Here is a 23,408-nt window from a genome sequence, read left to right on the forward strand (position 1 = left end):
AGTTTCAATCTGCTTACCTCTGGGTTATGGGCCCAGCATGCTTCCATTGCAGTACTCTGCTGCACATGTAAGTGCAAGAGATCCTGAAGCACTCACTCATCATGGGAAAGTACCAATGTGTTTCTTCGTTGGTTGTTGGAAGAAACATCTTACAAAAACTCTCCAGATTATTGACTTTTTAAAGTTTTTCTAGGAAACGTTTTAGATGAATGCTTATTAGCCTTTGTCAGGATGGACTTTTGCAAAGTGTCTCTGTGGCGCAATCAGTTAGTGTGCACGGCTATTAGCTAAAAGGTTGGTGGTTCAATCCCACCCAGGGACGTAATTGACCTTGTTATCAGATTTTGGTGATCTTTAAGTAGACAAGTCAAAATTTCAAACCCCCTGTTATGGTGTAGGGTACCTGGCCTTCTCTGATGTAATCAGAGTTAGATTTGAATCAGTGATTTTATAAAAACAGCTAGGAAGCACAATTTAGCAGTGGGTTGCAGAGAAAAAGAAATATGCTGGCAAAAAAAATCAAATTGAGTGATTAAACAGCTCTTAATTTTCTGGCTTTATTTTTATGCTAACAAATTTGTTCTCTGAAAAGTGTCCACAAAGCCAAGTCTCTGATTAACACCTTTGTAAGGATGGTTTTTCACCTATTACTAAATTAAACTTGCTTCATTGGAAAGGCAGCAAGATGCATCCTCATTTCAATGTCTACTGAAATAATACAGGTTGACACCAGGAAACATTAACGCCACTGCATCCTTGCTGCTTTCTCATGTGGAAGTCTGTTTAATGTGAAAACATGGTGATATCTAATTAGCACACAGGTAAGGAATTAAGAAAATCTTTATTTAAGGGTGAAAATGTTTCTCACAAAATCGTTGCCCCAATGCATCATTGAAATTCAAGCTGGAAAGATGATTTTAATATATCACTTGTACATTTTGTATTGCTCTTCTGGTGACAATGTAGTTTGTTTTTGTCAATTACCATTTTAATAATAGGATAAAGAAAATTAAGTGGATTTTTGAAAGAAAACAATACTGTCAATATACTATTAAAACAAATTAAGATGGTAAAAGTTATTGTACTTTAAGTAAAAATAAAAGAGCTAAAATATCAATCCCAGTTTTGGATTACTTTAATAAAAAAAAATGCATATAGCAGAGGATAGTTTCAAAATGCCTACCTCTGGGTTATAAGTCCAGCATGCTTCCATTGCAGTACTCTGCTGCACATGTAAGTGCAAGAGATCCTGAAGCACTCACTCATCATGGGAAAGTACCAATGTGTTTCTTCGTTGGTTGATCTAAGAAACATCTTACAAAAACTCTCCAGATTATTGACTTTTTAAAGTTTTTCTAGGAAACGTTCTAGATGAATGCTTATTAGCCTTTGTCAGTATGCATTTTTGCAAAGTGTCTCTGTGGTGCAATCAGTTAGTGTGTTTGGCTACTAACCAAAAGGTTGGTGGTTCAATCCCACCCAGGGATGTAATTGACCTTGTTATCAGATTTTGGTGATCTTTAAGTAGACAAGTCAAAATTTCAAACCCCCTGTTATGGTGTAGGGTACCTGGCCTTCTCTGATGTAATCAGAGTTAGATTTGATTCAGTGATTTTATAAAAACAGCTAGGAAGCACAATTTAGCAGTGGGTTGCAGAGAAAAAGAAATATGCTGGCAAAAAAAATCCAATTGAGTGATTAAACAGCTCTTCATTTTCTGGCTTTATTTTTATGCTAACAAATTTGTTCTCTGAAAAGTGTCCATAAAGCCAAGTCCTGATTAACACCTTTGTAGGGATGGTTTTTCACCTATTACTAAATTAAACTTGCTTCATTGGAAAGGCAGCAAGATGCATCCTCATTTCAATGTCTACTGAAATAATACAGGTTGACACCAGGAAACATTAACACCACTGTATCCTTGCTGCTTTCTCATGTGGAAGTCTGTTTAATGTGAAAACAAGGTGATATCTAATTAGCACACAGGTAAGGAATTAAGAAAATCTTTATTTAAGGGTGAAGATGTTTCTCACAAAATCGTTGCCCCAATGCATCATTGAAATTCAAGCTGGAAAGATGATTTTAATATATCACTTGTACATTTTGTATTGCTCTTCTGGTGACAATGTAGTTTGTTTTTGTCAATTACCATTTTAATAATAGGGTAAAAAAAATTAAGTGGATTTTTGAAAGAAAACAATACTGTCAATATACTATTAAAACAAATTAAAATGGTAAAAGTTATTGTACTTTAAGTAAACATAAAAGAGCTAACATATCAATCCCAGTTTTGGATTACTTTAATTAACAAAAAAAATGCATATAGCAGAGGATAGTTTCAATCTGCCTACCTCTGGGTAATGGGCCCAGCATGCTTCCATTGCAGTACTCTGCTGCACATGTAAGTGCAAGAGATCCTGAAGCACTCACTCATCATGGGAAAGTACCAATGTGTTTCTTCATTGGTTAATGGAAGAAACATCTTACAAAAACTCTCCAGATTATTGACTTTTTAAAGTTTTTCTAGGAAACGTTCTAGATATATGCTTATTAGACTTTGTCAGTATGTACTTTTTGCAAAGTGTCTCTGTGGCGCAATCGGTTAGTGTGTCCGGCTACTAACCAAAAGGTTGGTGGTTCAATCCCACCCAGGGACGTAATTGACCTTGTTATCAGATTTTGGTGATCTTTAAGTAGACAAGTCAAAATTTCAAACCCCCTGTTATGGTGTAGGGTACCTGGCCTTCTCTGATGTAATCAGAGTTAGATTTGATTCAGTGATTTTATAAAAACAGCTAGGAAGCACAATTTAGCAGTGGGTTGCAGAGAAAAAGAAATATGCTGGCAAAAAAAATCCAATTGAGTGATTAAACAGCTCTTCATTTTCTGGCTTTATTTTTATGCTAACAAATTTGTTCTCTGAAAAGTGTCCACAAAGCCAAGTCTCTGATTAACACCTTTGTAGGGATGGTTTTTCACCTATTACTAAATTAAACTTGCTTCATTGGAAAGGCAGCAAGATGCATCCTCATTTCAATGTCTACTGAAATAATACAGGTTGACACCAGGAAACATTAACACCACTGTATCCTTGCTGCTTTCTCATGTGGAAGTCTGTTTAATGTGAAAACAAGGTGATATCTAATTAGCACACAGGTAAGGAATTAAGAAAATCTTTATTTAAGGGTGAAGATGTTTCTCACAAAATCGTTGCCCCAATGCATCATTGAAATTCAAGCTGGAAAGATGATTTTAATATATCACTTGTACATTTTGTATTGCTCTTCTGGTGACAATGTAGTTTGTTTTTGTCAATTACCATTTTAATAATAGGGTAAAGAAAATTAAGTGGATTTTTGAAAGAAAACAATACTGTCAATATACTATTAAAACAAATTAAAATGGTAAAAGTTATTGTACTTTAAGTAAACATAAAAGAGCTAACATATCAGTCCCAGTTTTGATTACTTAAATTAACAAAAAAAAATGCATATAGCAGAGGATAGTTTCAATCTGCCTATCGCTGGGTTATGGGCCCAGCATGCTTCCATTGCTGTACTCTGCTGCACATGTAAGTGCAAGAGATCCTGAAGCACTCACTCATCATGGGAAAGTACCAATGTGTTTCTTCGTTGGTTGATGGAAGAAACATCTTACAAAAACTCTCCAGATTATTGACTTTTTAAAGTTTTTCTAGGAAACGTTCTAGATGTATGCTTATTAGCCTTTGTCAGTATGTACTTTTTACAAAGTGTCTCTGTGGCGCAATCGGTTAGTGTGTCTGGCTACTAACCAAAAGGTTGGTGGCTTAATCCCACCCAGGGACGTAATTGACCTTGTTATCAGATTTTGGTGATCTTTAAGTAGACAAGTCAAAATTTCAAACCCCCTGTTATGGTGTAGGGTACCTGGCCTTCTCTGATGTAATCAGAGTTAGATTTGATTCAGTGATTTTATAAAAACAGATAGGAAGCACAATTTAGCAGTGGTTTGCAGAGAAAAAGAAATATGCTGGCAGAAAAATCCAATTGAGTGATTAAACAGCTCTTCATTTTCTGGCTTTATTTTTATGCTAACAAATTTGTTCTCTGAAAAGTGTCCACAAAGCCAAGTCTCTGATTAACACCTTTGTAGGGATGGTTTTTCACCTATTACTAAATTAAACTTGCTTCATTGGAAAGGCAGCAAGATGCATCTTCATTTCAATTTCTACTGAAATAATACAGGTTGACACCAGGAAACATTAACGCCACTGCATCCTTGCTGCTTTCTCATGTGGAAGTCTGTTTAATGTGAAAACAAGGTGATATCTAATTAGCACACAGGTAAGGAATTAAGAAAATCTTTATTTAAGGGTGAAGATGTTTCTCACAAAATCGTTGCCCCAATGCATCATTGAAATTCAAGCTGGAAAGATGATTTTAATATATCACGTGTACATTTTGTATTGCTCTTCTGGTGACAATGTAGTTTGTTTTTGTCAATTACCCTTTTAATAATAGGGTAAAGAAAATTAAGTGGATTTATACAAATTAAAATGGTAAAAATTATTGTACTTCAAGTAAAAATAAAAGAGCAAAAATATCAATCCCAGTTTTGATTACTTAAATTAACAAAAAAAATGCATATAGCAAAGGATAGTTTCAATCTGCCTACCTCTGGGTTATGGGCCCTGTATGCTTCCATTGCAGTACTCTGCTGCACATGTAAGTGCAAGAGATCCTGAAGCACTCACTCATCATGGGAAAGTACCAATGTGTTTCTTTGTTGGTTGATGGAAGAAACATTTTACAAAAACTCTCCAGATTATTGACTTTTTAAAGTTTTTCTAGGAAACGTTCTAGATGTATGCTTATTAGCCTTTGTCAGTATGTACTTTTTGTGAAGTGTCTCTGTGGCGCAATCGGTTAGTGTGTCTGGCTACTAGCCAAAAGGTTGGTGGTTCAATCCCACCCAGGGACGTAATTGACCTTGTTATCAGATTTTGGTGATCTTTAAGTAGACAAGTCAAAATTTCAAACCCCCTGTTATGGTGTAGGGTACCTGGCCTTTTCTGATGTAATCAGAGTTAGATTTGATTCAGTGATTTAATAAAAACAGCTAGGAATCACAATTTAGCAGTGGGTTGCAGAGAAAAAGAAATATGCTGGCAGAAAAATCCAATTGAGTGATTAAACAGCTCTTCATTTTCTGGCTTTATTTTTATGCTAACAAATTTGTTCTCTGAAAAGTGTCCACAAAGCCAAGTCTCTGATTAACACTTTTGTAGGGATGGTTTTTCACCTATTACTAAATTAAACTTGCTTCATTGGAAAGGCAGCAAGATGCATCCTCATTTCAATTTCTACTGAAATAATACAGGTTGACACCAGGAAACATTAACGCCACTGCATCCTTGCTGCTTTCTCATGTGGAAGTCTGTTTAATGTGAAAACAAGGTGATATCTAATTAGCACACAGGTAAGGAATTAAGAAAATCTTTATTTAAGGGTGAAGATGTTTCTCACAAAATCGTTGCCCCAATGCATCATTGAAATTCAAGCTGGAAAGATGATTTTAATATATCACGTGTACATTTTGTATTGCTCTTCTGGTGACAATGTAGTTTGTTTTTGTCAATTACCCTTTTAATAATAGGGTAAAGAAAATTAAGTGGATTTAAACAAATTAAAATGGTAAAAATTATTGTACTTCAAGTAAAAATAAAAGAGCAAAAATATCAATCCCAGTTTTGATTACTTAAATTAACAAAAAAAATGCATATAGCAAAGGATAGTTTCAATCTGCCTACCGCTGGGTTATGGGCCCTGTATGCTTCCATTGCAGTACTCTGCTGCACATGTAAGTGGAAGAGATCCTGAAGCACTCACTCATCATGGGAAAGTACCAATGTGTTTCTTCGTTGGTTGATGGAAGAAACATTTTACAAAAACTCTCCAGATTATTGACTTTTTAAAGTTTTTCTAGGAAACGTTCTAGATGTATGCTTATTAGCCTTTGTCAGTATGTACTTTTCGTGAAGTGTCTCTGTGGCGCAATCGGTTAGTGTGTTTGGCTACTAACCAAAAGGTTGGTGGTTCAATCCCACCCAGGGATGTAATTGACCTTGTTATCAGATTTTGGTGATCTTTAAGTAGACAAGTCAAAATTTCAAACCCCCTGTTATGGTGTAGGGTACCTGGCCTTCTCTGATGTAATCAGAGTTAGATTTGATTCAGTGATTTTATAAAAACAGCTAGGAAGCACAATTTAGCAGTGGGTTGCAGAGAAAAAGAAATATGCTGGCAAAAAAAATCCAATTGAGTGATTAAACAGCTCTTCATTTTCTGGCTTTATTTTTATGCTAACAAATTTGTTCTCTGAAAAGTGTCCATAAAGCCAAGTCCTGATTAACACCTTTGTAGGGATGGTTTTTCACCTATTACTAAATTAAACTTGCTTCATTGGAAAGGCAGCAAGATGCATCCTCATTTCAATGTCTACTGAAATAATACAGGTTGACACCAGGAAACATTAACACCACTGTATCCTTGCTGCTTTCTCATGTGGAAGTCTGTTTAATGTGAAAACAAGGTGATATCTAATTAGCACACAGGTAAGGAATTAAGAAAATCTTTATTTAAGGGTGAAGATGTTTCTCACAAAATCGTTGCCCCAATGCATCATTGAAATTCAAGCTGGAAAGATGATTTTAATATATCACTTGTACATTTTGTATTGCTCTTCTGGTGACAATGTAGTTTGTTTTTGTCAATTACCATTTTAATAATAGGGTAAAAAAAATTAAGTGGATTTTTGAAAGAAAACAATACTGTCAATATACTATTAAAACAAATTAAAATGGTAAAAGTTATTGTACTTTAAGTAAACATAAAAGAGCTAACATATCAATCCCAGTTTTGGATTACTTTAATTAACAAAAAAAATGCATATAGCAGAGGATAGTTTCAATCTGCCTACCTCTGGGTAATGGGCCCAGCATGCTTCCATTGCAGTACTCTGCTGCACATGTAAGTGCAAGAGATCCTGAAGCACTCACTCATCATGGGAAAGTACCAATGTGTTTCTTCATTGGTTAATGGAAGAAACATCTTACAAAAACTCTCCAGATTATTGACTTTTTAAAGTTTTTCTAGGAAACGTTCTAGATATATGCTTATTAGACTTTGTCAGTATGTACTTTTTGCAAAGTGTCTCTGTGGCGCAATCGGTTAGTGTGTCCGGCTACTAACCAAAAGGTTGGTGGTTCAATCCCACCCAGGGACGTAATTGACCTTGTTATCAGATTTTGGTGATCTTTAAGTAGACAAGTCAAAATTTCAAACCCCCTGTTATGGTGTAGGGTACCTGGCCTTCTCTGATGTAATCAGAGTTAGATTTGATTCAGTGATTTTATAAAAACAGCTAGGAAGCACAATTTAGCAGTGGGTTGCAGAGAAAAAGAAATATGCTGGCAAAAAAAATCCAATTGAGTGATTAAACAGCTCTTCATTTTCTGGCTTTATTTTTATGCTAACAAATTTGCTCTCTGAAAAGTGTCCACAAAGCCAAGTCTCTGATTAACACCTTTGTAGGGATGGTTTTTCACCTATTACTAAATTAAACTTGCTTCATTGGAAAGGCAGCAAGATGCATCCTCATTTCAATGTCTACTGAAATAATACAGGTTGACACCAGGAAACATTAACACCACTGTATCCTTGCTGCTTTCTCATGTGGAAGTCTGTTTAATGTGAAAACAAGGTGATATCTAATTAGCACACAGGTAAGGAATTAAGAAAATCTTTATTTAAGGGTGAAGATGTTTCTCACAAAATCGTTGCCCCAATGCATCATTGAAATTCAAGCTGGAAAGATGATTTTAATATATCACTTGTACATTTTGTATTGCTCTTCTGGTGACAATGTAGTTTGTTTTTGTCAATTACCATTTTAATAATAGGGTAAAGAAAATTAAGTGGATTTTTGAAAGAAAACAATACTGTCAATATACTATTAAAACAAATTAAAATGGTAAAAGTTATTGTACTTTAAGTAAACATAAAAGAGCTAACATATCAGTCCCAGTTTTGATTACTTAAATTAACAAAAAAAAATGCATATAGCAGAGGATAGTTTCAATCTGCCTATCGCTGGGTTATGGGCCCAGCATGCTTCCATTGCTGTACTCTGCTGCACATGTAAGTGCAAGAGATCCTGAAGCACTCACTCATCATGGGAAAGTACCAATGTGTTTCTTCGTTGGTTGATGGAAGAAACATCTTACAAAAACTCTCCAGATTATTGACTTTTTAAAGTTTTTCTAGGAAACGTTTTAGATGAATGCTTATTAGCCTTTGTCAGTATGGACTTTTGCAAAGTGTCTCTGTGGCGCAATCAGTTAGTGTGCACGGCTATTAACCAAAAGGTTGGTGGTTCAATCCCACCCAGGGACGTAATTGACCTTGTTATCAGATTTTGGTGATCTTTAAGTAGACAAGTCAAAATTTCAAAACCCCTGTTCTGGTGTAGGGTACCTGGCCTTCTCTGATGTAATCAGAGTTAGATTTGATTCAGTGATTTTATAAAAACAGCTAGGAAGCACAATTTAGCAGTGGGTTGCAGAGAAAAAGAAATATGCTGGCAAAAAAAAATCCAATTGAGTGATTAAACAGCTCTTCATTTTCTGGCTTTATTTTTATACTAACAAATTTGTTCTCTGAAAAGTGTCCACAAAGCCAAGTCTCTGATTAACACCTTTGTAGGGATGGTTTTTCACCTATTACTAAATTAAACTTGCTTCATTGGAAAGGCAGCAAGATGCATCCTCATTTCAATGTCTACTGAAATAATACAGGTTGACACCAGGAAACATTAACACCACTGCATCCTTGCTGCTTTCTCATGTAGAAGTCTGTTTAATGTGAAAACAAGGTGATATCTAATAAGCACACAGGTAAGGAATTAAGAAAATCTTTATTTAAGGGTGAAGATGTTTCTCACAAAATCGTTGCCCCAATGCATCATTGAAATTCAAGCTGGAAAGATGATTTTAATATATCACTTGTACATTTTGTATTGCTCTTCTGGTGACAATGTAGTTTGTTTTTGTCAATTACCATTTTAATAATAGGGTAAAGAAAATTAAGTGGATTTTTGAAAGAAAACTATACTGTCAATATACTATTAAAACAAATTAAAATGGTAAAAGTTTTTGTACTTTAAGTAAAAATAAAAGAGCAAAAATATCAATCCCAGTTTTGATTACTTAAATTAACAAAAAAAAAATGCATATAGCAAAGGATAGTTTCAATCTGCCTACCTCTGGGTTATGGGCCCAGCATGCTTCCATTGCAGTACTCTGCTGCACATGTAAGTGCAAGAGATCCTGAAGCACTCACTCATCATGGGAAAGTACCAATGTGTTTCTTCGTTGGTTGATGGAAGAAACATCTTACAAAAACTCTCCAGATTATTGACTTTTTAAAGTTTTTCTAGGAAACGTTCTAGATGTATGCTTATTAGCCTTTGTCAGTATGTACTTTTTACAAAGTGTCTCTGTGGCGCAATCGGTTAGTGTGTCTGGCTACTAACCAAAAGGTTGGTGGCTTAATCCCACCCAGGGACGTAATTGACCTTGTTATCAGATTTTGGTGATCTTTAAGTAGACAAGTCAAAATTTCAAACCCCCTGTTATGGTGTAGGGTACCTGGCCTTCTCTGATGTAATCAGAGTTAGATTTGATTCAGTGATTTTATAAAAACAGATAGGAAGCACAATTTAGCAGTGGTTTGCAGAGAAAAAGAAATATGCTGGCAGAAAAATCCAATTGAGTGATTAAACAGCTCTTCATTTTCTGGCTTTATTTTTATGCTAACAAATTTGTTCTCTGAAAAGTGTCCACAAAGCCAAGTCTCTGATTAACACCTTTGTAGGGATGGTTTTTCACCTATTACTAAATTAAACTTGCTTCATTGGAAAGGCAGCAAGATGCATCTTCATTTCAATTTCTACTGAAATAATACAGGTTGACACCAGGAAACATTAACGCCACTGCATCCTTGCTGCTTTCTCATGTGGAAGTCTGTTTAATGTGAAAACAAGGTGATATCTAATTAGCACACAGGTAAGGAATTAAGAAAATCTTTATTTAAGGGTGAAGATGTTTCTCACAAAATCGTTGCCCCAATGCATCATTGAAATTCAAGCTGGAAAGATGATTTTAATATATCACGTGTACATTTTGTATTGCTCTTCTGGTGACAATGTAGTTTGTTTTTGTCAATTACCCTTTTAATAATAGGGTAAAGAAAATTAAGTGGATTTAAACAAATTAAAATGGTAAAAATTATTGTACTTCAAGTAAAAATAAAAGAGCAAAAATATCAATCCCAGTTTTGATTACTTAAATTAACAAAAAAAATGCATATAGCAAAGGATAGTTTCAATCTGCCTACCTCTGGGTTATGGGCCCTGTATGCTTCCATTGCAGTACTCTGCTGCACATGTAAGTGCAAGAGATCCTGAAGCACTCACTCATCATGGGAAAGTACCAATGTGTTTCTTTGTTGGTTGATGGAAGAAACATTTTACAAAAACTCTCCAGATTATTGACTTTTTAAAGTTTTTCTAGGAAACGTTCTAGATGTATGCTTATTAGCCTTTGTCAGTATGTACTTTTTGTGAAGTGTCTCTGTGGCGCAATCGGTTAGTGTGTCCGGCTACTAGCCAAAAGGTTGGTGGTTCAATCCCACCCAGGGACGTAATTGACCTTGTTATCAGATTTTGGTAATCTTTAAGTAGACAAGTCAAAATTTCAAACCCCCTGTTATGGTGTAGGGTACCTGGCCTTTTCTGATGTAATCAGAGTTAGATTTGATTCAGTGATTTAATAAAAACAGCTAGGAATCACAATTTAGCAGTGGGTTGCAGAGAAAAAGAAATATGCTGGCAGAAAAATCCAATTGAGTGATTAAACAGCTCTTCATTTTCTGGCTTTATTTTTATGCTAACAAATTTGTTCTCTGAAAAGTGTCCACAAAGCCAAGTCTCTGATTAACACTTTTGTAGGGATGGTTTTTCACCTATTACTAAATTAAACTTGCTTCATTGGAAAGGCAGCAAGATGCATCCTCATTTCAATTTCTACTGAAATAATACAGGTTGACACCAGGAAACATTAACGCCACTGCATCCTTGCTGCTTTCTCATGTGGAAGTCTGTTTAATGTGAAAACAAGGTGATATCTAATTAGCACACAGGTAAGGAATTAAGAAAATCTTTATTTAAGGGTGAAGATGTTTCTCACAAAATCGTTGCCCCAATGCATCATTGAAATTCAAGCTGGAAAGATGATTTTAATATATCACGTGTACATTTTGTATTGCTCTTCTGGTGACAATGTAGTTTGTTTTTGTCAATTACCCTTTTAATAATAGGGTAAAGAAAATTAAGTGGATTTAAACAAATTAAAATGGTAAAAATTATTGTACTTCAAGTAAAAATAAAAGAGCAAAAATATCAATCCCAGTTTTGATTACTTAAATTAACAAAAAAAATGCATATAGCAAAGGATAGTTTCAATCTGCCTACCGCTGGGTTATGGGCCCTGTATGCTTCCATTGCAGTACTCTGCTGCACATGTAAGTGGAAGAGATCCTGAAGCACTCACTCATCATGGGAAAGTACCAATGTGTTTCTTCGTTGGTTGATGGAAGAAACATTTTACAAAAACTCTCCAGATTATTGACTTTTTAAAGTTTTTCTAGGAAACGTTCTAGATGTATGCTTATTAGCCTTTGTCAGTATGTACTTTTCGTGAAGTGTCTCTGTGGCGCAATCGGTTAGTGTGTCTGGCTACTAACCAAAAGGTTGGTGGTTCAATCCCACCCAGGGACATAATTGACCTTGTTATCAGATTTTGGTGATCTTTAAGTAGACAAGTCAAAATTTCAAACCCCCTGTTATGGTGTAGGGTACCTGGCCTTTTCTGATGTAATCAGAGTTAGATTTGATTCAGTGATTTAATAAAAACAGCTAGGAAGCACAATTTAGCAGTGGGTTGCAGAGAAAAAGAAATATGCTGGCAAAAAAAATCCAATTGAGTGATTAAACAGCTCTTCATTTTCTGGCTTTATTTTTATGCTAACAAATTTGTTCTCTGAAAAGTGTCCACAAAGCCAAGTCTCTGATTAACACCTTTGTAGGGATGGTTTTTCACCTATTACTAAATTAAACGCTTCATTGGAAAGGCAGCAAGATGCATCCTCATTTCAATGTCTACTGAAATAATACAGGTTGACACCAGGAAACATTAACGCCACTGCATCCTTGCTGCTTTCTCATGTGGAAGTCTGTTTAATGTGAAAACAAGGTGATATCTAATTAGCACACAGGTAAGGAATTAAGAAAATCTTTATTTAAGGGTGAAAATGTTTCTCACAAAATCGTTGCCCCAATGCATCATTGAAATTCAAGCTGGAAAGATGATTTTAATATATCACTTGTACATTTTGTATTGCTCTTCTGGTGACAATGTAGTTTGTTTTTGTCAATTACCATTTTAATAATAGGGTAAAGAAAATTAAGTGGATTTTTGAAAGAAAACAATACTGTCAATATACTATTAAAACAAATTAAGATGGTAAAAGTTATTGTACTTTAAGTAAAAATAAAAGAGCTAAAATATCAATCCCAGTTTTGGATTACTTTAATTAAAAAAAATGCATATAGCAGAGGATAGTTTCAATCTGCCTACCTCTGGGTTATAAGCCCAGCATGCTTCCATTGCAGTACTCTGCTGTACATGTTAGTGCAAGAGATCCTGAAGCACTCACTCATCATGGGAAAGTACCAATGTGTTTCTTCGTTGGTTGATCTAAGAAACATCTTACAAAAACTCTCCAGATTATTGACTTTTTAAAGTTTTTCTAGGAAACGTTCTAGATGAATGCTTATTAGCCTTTGTCAGTATGCATTTTTGCAAAGTGTCTCTGTGGTGCAATCAGTGAGTGTGTTTGGCTACTAACCAAAAGGTTGGTGGTTCAATCCCACCCAGGGATGTAATTGACCTTGTGGTCAGGTTTTGGTGATCTTTAAGTAGACAAGTCAAAATTTCAAACCCCCTCTTATGATGTAGGGTACCTGGCCTTCTCTGATGTAACCAGAGTTAGTTTTGATTAAGTGATTTTATAAAAAACAGCTAGGAAGCACAATTTAGCAGTGGGTTGCAGAGAAAAAAAAATATGCTGGCAGAAAAATCCAATTGAGTGATTGAACAGCTCTTCATTTTCTGGCTTTATTTTAATGCTAACAAATTTGTTCTCTGAAAAGTGTCCACAAAGCCAAGTCTCTGATGAACACCTTTGTAGGGATGGTTTTTCACCTATTACTAAATTAAACTTGCTTCATTGGAAAGGCAGCAAGATGCATCCTCATTTCAATGTCTACTGAAATAATACGGGTTGACACCAGGAAACATTAACGCCAATGCATCCTTCCTGCTTTCTCATGTGGAAGTCTGTTTAATGTGAAAACAAGGTGATATCTAAGTGGCACACAGGTAAGGAATTAAGAAAATCTTTATTTAATGGTGAAGATGTTTCTCACAAAATTGTTGCCCCAATGCATCATTGAAATTCAAGCTGGAAAGATGATTTTAATATATCACTTGTACATTTTGTATTGCTCTTCTGGTGACAATGTAGTTTGTTTTTGTCAATTACCATTTTAATAATAGGGTAAAGAAAATTAAGTGGATTTTTGAAAGAAAACAATACTGTCAATATACTATTAAAACAAATTAAGATGGTAAAAGTTATTGTACTTTAAGTAAAAATAAAAGAGCTAAAATATCAATCCCAGTTTTGGATTACTTTAATTAAAAAAAAATGCATATAGCAGAGGATAGTTTCAATCTGCTTACCTCTGGGTTATGGGCCCAGCATGCTTCCATTGCAGTACTCTGCTGCACATGTAAGTGCAAGAGATCCTGAAGCACTCACTCATCATGGGAAAGTACCAATGTGTTTCTTCGTTGGTTGTTGGAAGAAACATCTTACAAAAACTCTCCAGATTATTGACTTTTTAAAGTTTTTCTAGGAAACGTTTTAGATGAATGCTTATTAGCCTTTGTCAGGATGGACTTTTGCAAAGTGTCTCTGTGGCGCAATCAGTTAGTGTGCACGGCTATTAGCTAAAAGGTTGGTGGTTCAATCCCACCCAGGGACGTAATTGACCTTGTTATCAGATTTTGGTGATCTTTAAGTAGACAAGTCAAAATTTCAAACCCCCTGTTATGGTGTAGGGTACCTGGCCTTCTCTGATGTAATCAGAGTTAGATTTGAATCAGTGATTTTATAAAAACAGCTAGGAAGCACAATTTAGCAGTGGGTTGCAGAGAAAAAGAAATATGCTGGCAAAAAAAATCAAATTGAGTGATTAAACAGCTCTTAATTTTCTGGCTTTATTTTTATGCTAACAAATTTGTTCTCTGAAAAGTGTCCACAAAGCCAAGTCTCTGATTAACACCTTTGTAAGGATGGTTTTTCACCTATTACTAAATTAAACTTGCTTCATTGGAAAGGCAGCAAGATGCATCCTCATTTCAATGTCTACTGAAATAATACAGGTTGACACCAGGAAACATTAACGCCACTGCATCCTTGCTGCTTTCTCATGTGGAAGTCTGTTTAATGTGAAAACATGGTGATATCTAATTAGCACACAGGTAAGGAATTAAGAAAATCTTTATTTAAGGGTGAAAATGTTTCTCACAAAATCGTTGCCCCAATGCATCATTGAAATTCAAGCTGGAAAGATGATTTTAATATATCACTTGTACATTTTGTATTGCTCTTCTGGTGACAATGTAGTTTGTTTTTGTCAATTACCATTTTAATAATAGGATAAAGAAAATTAAGTGGATTTTTGAAAGAAAACAATACTGTCAATATACTATTAAAACAAATTAAGATGGTAAAAGTTATTGTACTTTAAGTAAAAATAAAAGAGCTAAAATATCAATCCCAGTTTTGGATTACTTTAATAAAAAAAAATGCATATAGCAGAGGATAGTTTCAAAATGCCTACCTCTGGGTTATAAGTCCAGCATGCTTCCATTGCAGTACTCTGCTGCACATGTAAGTGCAAGAGATCCTGAAGCACTCACTCATCATGGGAAAGTACCAATGTGTTTCTTCGTTGGTTGATCTAAGAAACATCTTACAAAAACTCTCCAGATTATTGACTTTTTAAAGTTTTTCTAGGAAACGTTCTAGATGAATGCTTATTAGCCTTTGTCAGTATGCATTTTTGCAAAGTGTCTCTGTGGTGCAATCAGTTAGTGTGTTTGGCTACTAACCAAAAGGTTGGTGGTTCAATCCCACCCAGGGATGTAATTGACCTTGTTATCAGATTTTGGTGATCTTTAAGTAGACAAGTCAAAATTTCAAACCCCCTGTTATGGTGTAGGGTACCTGGCCTTCTCTGATGTAATCAGAGTTAGATTTGATTCAGTGATTTTATAAAAACAGCTAGGAAGCACAATTTAGCAGTGGGTTGCAGAGAAAAAGAAATATGCTGGCAAAAAAAATCCAATTGAGTGATTAAACAGCTCTTCATTTTCTGGCTTTATTTTTATGCTAACAAATTTGTTCTCTGAAAAGTGTCCATAAAGCCAAGTCCTGATTAACACCTTTGTAGGGATGGTTTTTCACCTATTACTAAATTAAACTTGCTTCATTGGAAAGGCAGCAAGATGCATCCTCATTTCAATGTCTACTGAAATAATACAGGTTGACACCAGGAAACATTAACACCACTGTATCCTTGCTGCTTTCTCATGTGGAAGTCTGTTTAATGTGAAAACAAGGTGATATCTAATTAGCACACAGGTAAGGAATTAAGAAAATCTTTATTTAAGGGTGAAGATGTTTCTCACAAAATCGTTGCCCCAATGCATCATTGAAATTCAAGCTGGAAAGATGATTTTAATATATCACTTGTACATTTTGTATTGCTCTTCTGGTGACAATGTAGTTTGTTTTTGTCAATTACCATTTTAATAATAGGGTAAAAAAAATTAAGTGGATTTTTGAAAGAAAACAATACTGTCAATATACTATTAAAACAAATTAAAATGGTAAAAGTTATTGTACTTTAAGTAAACATAAAAGAGCTAACATATCAATCCCAGTTTTGGATTACTTTAATTAACAAAAAAAATGCATATAGCAGAGGATAGTTTCAATCTGCCTACCTCTGGGTAATGGGCCCAGCATGCTTCCATTGCAGTACTCTGCTGCACATGTAAGTGCAAGAGATCCTGAAGCACTCACTCATCATGGGAAAGTACCAATGTGTTTCTTCGTTGGTTGATGGAAGAAACATCTTACAAAAACTCTCCAGATTATTGACTTTTTAAAGTTTTTCTAGGAAACGTTCTAGATGTATGCTTATTAGCCTTTGTCAGTATGTACTTTTTACAAAGTGTCTCTGTGGCGCAATCGGTTAGTGTGTCTGGCTACTAACCAAAAGGTTGGTGGCTTAATCCCACCCAGGGACGTAATTGACCTTGTTATCAGATTTTGGTGATCTTTAAGTAGACAAGTCAAAATTTCAAACCCCCTGTTATGGTGTAGGGTACCTGGCCTTCTCTGATGTAATCAGAGTTAGATTTGATTCAGTGATTTTATAAAAACAGATAGGAAGCACAATTTAGCAGTGGTTTGCAGAGAAAAAGAAATATGCTGGCAGAAAAATCCAATTGAGTGATTAAACAGCTCTTCATTTTCTGGCTTTATTTTTATGCTAACAAATTTGTTCTCTGAAAAGTGTCCACAAAGCCAAGTCTCTGATTAACACCTTTGTAGGGATGGTTTTTCACCTATTACTAAATTAAACTTGCTTCATTGGAAAGGCAGCAAGATGCATCTTCATTTCAATTTCTACTGAAATAATACAGGTTGACACCAGGAAACATTAACGCCACTGCATCCTTGCTGCTTTCTCATGTGGAAGTCTGTTTAATGTGAAAACAAGGTGATATCTAATTAGCACACAGGTAAGGAATTAAGAAAATCTTTATTTAAGGGTGAAGATGTTTCTCACAAAATCGTTGCCCCAATGCATCATTGAAATTCAAGCTGGAAAGATGATTTTAATATATCACGTGTACATTTTGTATTGCTCTTCTGGTGACAATGTAGTTTGTTTTTGTCAATTACCCTTTTAATAATAGGGTAAAGAAAATTAAGTGGATTTAAACAAATTAAAATGGTAAAAATTATTGTACTTCAAGTAAAAATAAAAGAGCAAAAATATCAATCCCAGTTTTGATTACTTAAATTAACAAAAAAAATGCATATAGCAAAGGATAGTTTCAATCTGCCTACCTCTGGGTTATGGGCCCTGTATGCTTCCATTGCAGTACTCTGCTGCACATGTAAGTGCAAGAGATCCTGAAGCACTCACTCATCATGGGAAAGTACCAATGTGTTTCTTTGTTGGTTGATGGAAGAAACATTTTACAAAAACTCTCCAGATTATTGACTTTTTAAAGTTTTTCTAGGAAACGTTCTAGATGTATGCTTATTAGCCTTTGTCAGTATGCACTTTTTGTGAAGTGTCTCTGTGGCGCAATCGGTTAGTGTGTCCGGCTACTAGCCAAAAGGTTGGTGGTTCAATCCCACCCAGGGACGTAATTGACCTTGTTATCAGATTTTGGTGATCTTTAAGTAGACAAGTCAAAATTTCAAACCCCCTGTTATGGTGTAGGGTACCTGGCCTTTTCTGATGTAATCAGAGTTAGATTTGATTCAGTGATTTAATAAAAACAGCTAGGAATCACAATTTAGCAGTGGGTTGCAGAGAAAAAGAAATATGCTGGCAGAAAAATCCAATTGAGTGATTAAACAGCTCTTCATTTTCTGGCTTTATTTTTATGCTAACAAATTTGTTCTCTGAAAAGTGTCCACAAAGCCAAGTCTCTGATTAACACCTTTGTAGGGATGGTTTTTCACCTATTACTAAATTAAACTTGCTTCATTGGAAAGGCAGCAAGATGCATCCTCATTTCAATTTCTACTGAAATAATACAGGTTGACACCAGGAAACATTAACGCCACTGCATCCTTGCTGCTTTCTCATGTGGAAGTCTGTTTAATGTGAAAACAAGGTGATATCTAATTAGCACACAGGTAAGGAATTAAGAAAATCTTTATTTAAGGGTGAAGATGTTTCTCACAAAATCGTTGCCCCAATGCATCATTGAAATTCAAGCTGGAAAGATGATTTTAATATATCACGTGTACATTTTGTATTGCTCTTCTGGTGACAATGTAGTTTGTTTTTGTCAATTACCCTTTTAATAATAGGGTAAAGAAAATTAAGTGGATTTAAACAAATTAAAATGGTAAAAATTATTGTACTTCAAGTAAAAATAAAAGAGCAAAAATATCAATCCCAGTTTTGATTACTTAAATTAACAAAAAAAATGCATATAGCAAAGGATAGTTTCAATCTGCCTACCGCTGGGTTATGGGCCCTGTATGCTTCCATTGCAGTACTCTGCTGCACATGTAAGTGCAAGAGATCCTGAAGCACTCACTCATCATGGGAAAGTACCAATGTGTTTCTTCGTTGGTTGATGGAAGAAACATTTTACAAAAACTCTCCAGATTATTGACTTTTTAAAGTTTTTCTAGGAAACGTTCTAGATGTATGCTTATTAGCCTTTGTCAGTATGTACGTTTTTGTGAAGTGTCTCTGTGGCGCAATTGGTTAGTGTGTCCGGCTACTAACCAAAAGGTTGGTGGTTCAATCCCACCCAGGGACATAATTGACCTTGTTATCAGATTTTGGTGATCTTTAAGTAGACAAGTCAAAATTTCAAACCCCCTGTTATGGTGTAGGGTACCTGGCCTTTTCTGATGTAATCAGAGTTAGATTTGATTCAGTGATTTAATAAAAACAGCTAGGAAGCACAATTTAGCAGTGGGTTGCAGAGAAAAAGAAATATGCTGGCAAAAAAAATCCAATTGAGTGATTAAACAGCTCTTCATTTTCTGGCTTTATTTTTATGCTAACAAATTTGTTCTCTGAAAAGTGTCCACAAAGCCAAGTCTCTGATTAACACCTTTGTAGGGATGGTTTTTCACCTATTACTAAATTAAACGCTTCATTGGAAAGGCAGCAAGATGCATCCTCATTTCAATGTCTACTGAAATAATACAGGTTGACACCAGGAAACATTAACACCACTGCATCCTTGCTGCTTTCTCATGTGGAAGTCTGTTTAATGTGAAAACAAGGTGATATCTAATTAGCACACAGGTAAGGAATTAAGAAAATCTTTATTTAAGGGTGAAGATGTTTCTCACAAAATCGTTACCCCAATGCATCATTGAAATTCAAGCTGGAAAGATGATTTTAATATATCACTTGTACATTTTGTATTGCTCTTCTGGTGACAATGTAGTTTGTTTTTGTCAATTACCATTTTAATAATAGGGTTAAGAAAATTAAGTGGATTTTTGAAAGAAAACAATACTGTCAATATACTATTAAAACAAATTAAAATGGTAAAAGTTATTGTACTTTAAGTGAAAATAAAAGAGCCAAAATATCAATCCCAGTTTTGGATTACTTTAATTAACAAAAAAAAATGCATATAGCAGAGGATAGTTTCAATCTGCCTACCGCTGGGTTATGGGCCCTGTATGCTTCCATTGCAGTACTCTGCTGCACATGTAAGTGCAAGAGATCCTGAAGCACTCACTCATCATGGGAAAGTACCAATGTGTTTCTTCGTTGGTTGATGGAAGAAACATTTTACAAAAACTCTCCAGATTATTGACTTTTTAAAGTTTTTCTAGGAAACGTTCTAGATGTATGCTTATTAGCCTTTGTCAGTATGTACTTTTTGTGAAGTGTCTCTGTGGCGCAATCGGTTAGTGTGTCCGGCTACTAACCAAAAGGTTGGTGGTTCAATCCCACCCAGGGACGTAATTGACCTTGTTATCAGATTTTGGTGATCTTTAAGTAGACAAGTCAAAATTTCAAACCCCCTGTTATGGTGTAGGGTACCTGGCCTTTTCTGATGTAATCAGAGTTAGATTTGATTCAGTGATTTAATAAAAACAGCTAGGAAGCACAATTTAGCAGTGGGTTTCAGAGAAAAAGAAATATGCTGGCAAAAAAAATCCAATTGAGTGATTGAACAGCTCTTCATTTTCTGGCTTTTTTTTTATGCTAACAAATTTGTTCTCTGAAAAGTGTCCACAAAGCCAAGTCTCTGATTAACACCTTTGTAGGGATGGTTTTTCACCTATTACTAAATTAAACGCTTCATTGGAAAGGCAGCAAGATGCATCCTCATTTCAATGTCTACTGAAATAATACAGGTTGACACCAGGAAACATTAACGCCACTGCATCCTTGCTGCTTTCTCATGTGGAAGTCTGTTTAATGTGAAAACAAGGTGATATCTAATTAGCACACAGGTAAGGAATTAAGAAAATCTTTATTTAAGGGTGAAGATGTTTCTCACAAAATCGTTGCCCCAATGCATCATTGAAATTCAAGCTGGAAAGATGATTTTAATATATCACTTGTACATTTTGTATTGCTCTTCTGGTGACAATGTAGTTTGTTTTTGTCAATTACCATTTTAATAATAGGGTTAAGAAAATTAAGTGGATTTTTGAAAGAAAACAATACTGTCAATATACTATTAAAACAAATTAAAATGGTAAAAGTTATTGTACTTTAAGTGAAAATAAAAGAGCCAAAATATCAATCTCAGTTTTGGATTACTTTAATTAACAAAAAAAAAATGCATATAGCAGAGGATAGTTTCAATCTGCCTACCGCTGGGTTATGGGCCCAGCATGCTTCCATTGCTGTACTCTGCTGCACATGTAAGTGCAAGAGATCCTGAAGCACTCACTCATCATGGGAAAGTACCAATGTGTTTCTTCGTTGGTTGATGGAAGAAACATCTTACAAAAACTCTCCAGATTATTGACTTTTTAAAGTTTTTCTAGGAAACGTTTTAGATGAATGCTTATTAGCCTTTGTCAGTATGGACTTTTGCAAAGTGTCTCTGTGGCGCAATCATTTAGTGTGCACGGCGATTAACCAAAAGGTTGGTGGTTCAATCCCACAGAGGGACGTAATTGACCTTGTTATCAGATTTTGGTGATCTTTAAGTAGACAAGTCAAAATTTCAAATCCCCCTGTTCTGGTGTAGGGTACCTGGCCTTCTCTGATGTAATCAGAGTTAGATTTGATTCAGTGATTTTATAAAAACAGCTAGGAAGCACAATTTAGCAGTGGGTTGCAGAGAAAAAGAAATATGCTGGCAAAAAAAATCAAATTGAGTGATTAAACAGCTCTTAATTTTCTGGCTTTATTTTTATGCTAACAAATTTGTTCTCTGAAAAGTGTCCACAAAGCCAAGTCTCTGATTAACACCTTTGTAAGGATGGTTTTTCACCTATTACTAAATTAAACTTGCTTCATTGGAAAGGCAGCAAGATGCATCCTCATTTCAATGTCTACTGAAATAATACAGGTTGACACCAGGAAACATTAACGCCACTGCATCCTTGCTGCTTTCTCATGTGGAAGTCTGTTTAATGTGAAAACAAGGTGATATCTAATTAGCACACAGGTAAGGAATTAAGAAAATCTTTATTTAAGGGTGAAAATGTTTCTCACAAAATCGTTGCCCCAATGCATCATTGAAATTCAAGCAGGAAAGATGATTTTAATATATCACTTGTACATTTTGTATTGCTCTTCTGGTGACAATGTAGTTTGTTTTTGTCAATTACCATTTTAATAATAGGGTAAAGAAAATTAAGTGGATTTTTAAAAGAAAACAATACTTTCAATATACTATTAAAACAAATTAAAATGGTAAAAGTTATTGTACTTTAATGAAAAATAAAAGAGCAAAAATATCAATCCCAGTTTTGGATTACTTTAACAAAAAAAATGCATATAGCAGAGGATAGTTTTAATCTGCCTACCTCTGGGTTATGGGCCCAGCATGCTTCCATTGCAGTACTCTGCTGCACATGTAAGTGCAAGAGATCCTGAAGCACTCACTCATCATGGGAAAGTACCAATGTGTTTCTTCGTTGGTTGATGGAAGAAACATCTTACAAAAACTCTCCAGATTATTGACTTTTTAAAGTTTTTCTAGGAAACGTTCCAGATGTATGCTTATTAGCCTTTGTCAGTAGATACTTTTTACAAAGTGTCTCTGTGGCGCAATCGGTTAGTGTGTCTGGCTACTAACCGAAAGGTTGGTGGTTCAATCCCACCCAGGGACGTAATTGACCTTGTTATCAGATTTTGGTGATCTTTAAGTAGACAAGTCAAAATTTCAAACCCCCCGTTATGGTGTAGGGTACCTGGCCTTCTCTGATGTAATCAGAGTTAGATTTGATTCAGTGATTTTATAAAAACAGATAGGAAGCACAATTTAGCAGTTGGTTGCAGAGAAAAAGAAATATGCTGGCAAAAAAAATCCAATTGAGTGATTAAACAGCTCTTAATTTTCTGGCTTTATTTTTATGCTAACAAATTTGTTCTCTGAAAAGTGTCCACAAAGCCAAGTCTCTGATTAACACCTTTGTAGGGATGGTTTTTCACCTATTACTAAATTAAACTTGCTTCATTGGAAAGGCAGCAAGATGCATCCTCATTTCAATTTCTACTGAAATAATACAGGTTGACACCAGGAAACATTAACGCCACTGCATCCTTGCTGCTTTCTCATGTGGAAGTCTGTTTAATGTGAAAACAAGGTGATATCTAATTAGCACACAGGTAAGGAATTAAGAAAATCTTTATTTAAGGGTGAAGATGTTTCTCACAAAATCGTTGCCCCAATGCATCATTGAAATTCAAGCTGGAAAGATGATTTTAATATATCACTTGTACATTTTGTATTGCTCTTCTGGTGACAATGTAGTTTGTTTTTGTCAATTACCCTTTTAATAATAGGGTAAAGAAAATTAAGTGGATTTTTTAAAGAAAACTATACTGTCAATATACTATTCAAACAAATTAAAATGGTAAAAGTTATTGTACTTCAAGTAAATATAAAAGAGCAAAAATATCAATCCCAGTTTTGATTACTTAAATTAACAAAAAAAATGCATATAGCAAAGGATAGTTTCAATCTGCCTACCTCTGGGTTATGGGCCCAGCATGCTTCCATTGCAGTACTCTGCTGCACATGTAAGTGCAAGAGATCCTGAAGCACTCACTCATCATGGGAAAGTACCAATGTGTTTCTTCGTTGGTTGATGGAAGAAACATTTTACAAAAACTCTCCAGATTATTGACTTTTTAAAGTTTTTCTAGGAAACGTTCTAGATGTATGCTTATTAGCCTTTGTCAGAATGCATTTTTAG

General features: G+C 35.0%; 4 non-coding genes across 4 annotated transcripts; all 4 read left to right on the top strand.

Moving 5' to 3' along the window:
• The first annotated feature begins 6,023 nt into the window (after positions 1-6,023).
• On the top strand, positions 6,024-6,097 carry TRNAS-ACU (transfer RNA serine (anticodon ACU)). Its single transcript has one exon. It is a non-coding gene; the product is annotated as a tRNA-Ser (tRNA).
• A 5,706-nt stretch (positions 6,098-11,803) lies between these two features.
• TRNAS-ACU (transfer RNA serine (anticodon ACU)) lies at positions 11,804-11,877 on the top strand. Its single transcript has one exon. It is a non-coding gene; the product is annotated as a tRNA-Ser (tRNA).
• A 6,863-nt stretch (positions 11,878-18,740) lies between these two features.
• TRNAS-ACU (transfer RNA serine (anticodon ACU)) lies at positions 18,741-18,814 on the top strand. Its single transcript has one exon. It is a non-coding gene; the product is annotated as a tRNA-Ser (tRNA).
• Positions 18,815-22,245: 3,431 nt separating this feature from the next.
• TRNAS-ACU (transfer RNA serine (anticodon ACU)) lies at positions 22,246-22,319 on the top strand. Its single transcript has one exon. It is a non-coding gene; the product is annotated as a tRNA-Ser (tRNA).
• Positions 22,320-23,408: the final 1,089 nt, after the last annotated feature.

Source organism: Pseudophryne corroboree, unplaced genomic scaffold, assembly GCF_028390025.1.
Source record: "Pseudophryne corroboree isolate aPseCor3 unplaced genomic scaffold, aPseCor3.hap2 scaffold_367, whole genome shotgun sequence".
Taxonomy (NCBI): Eukaryota; Metazoa; Chordata; class Amphibia; order Anura; family Myobatrachidae; genus Pseudophryne; species Pseudophryne corroboree.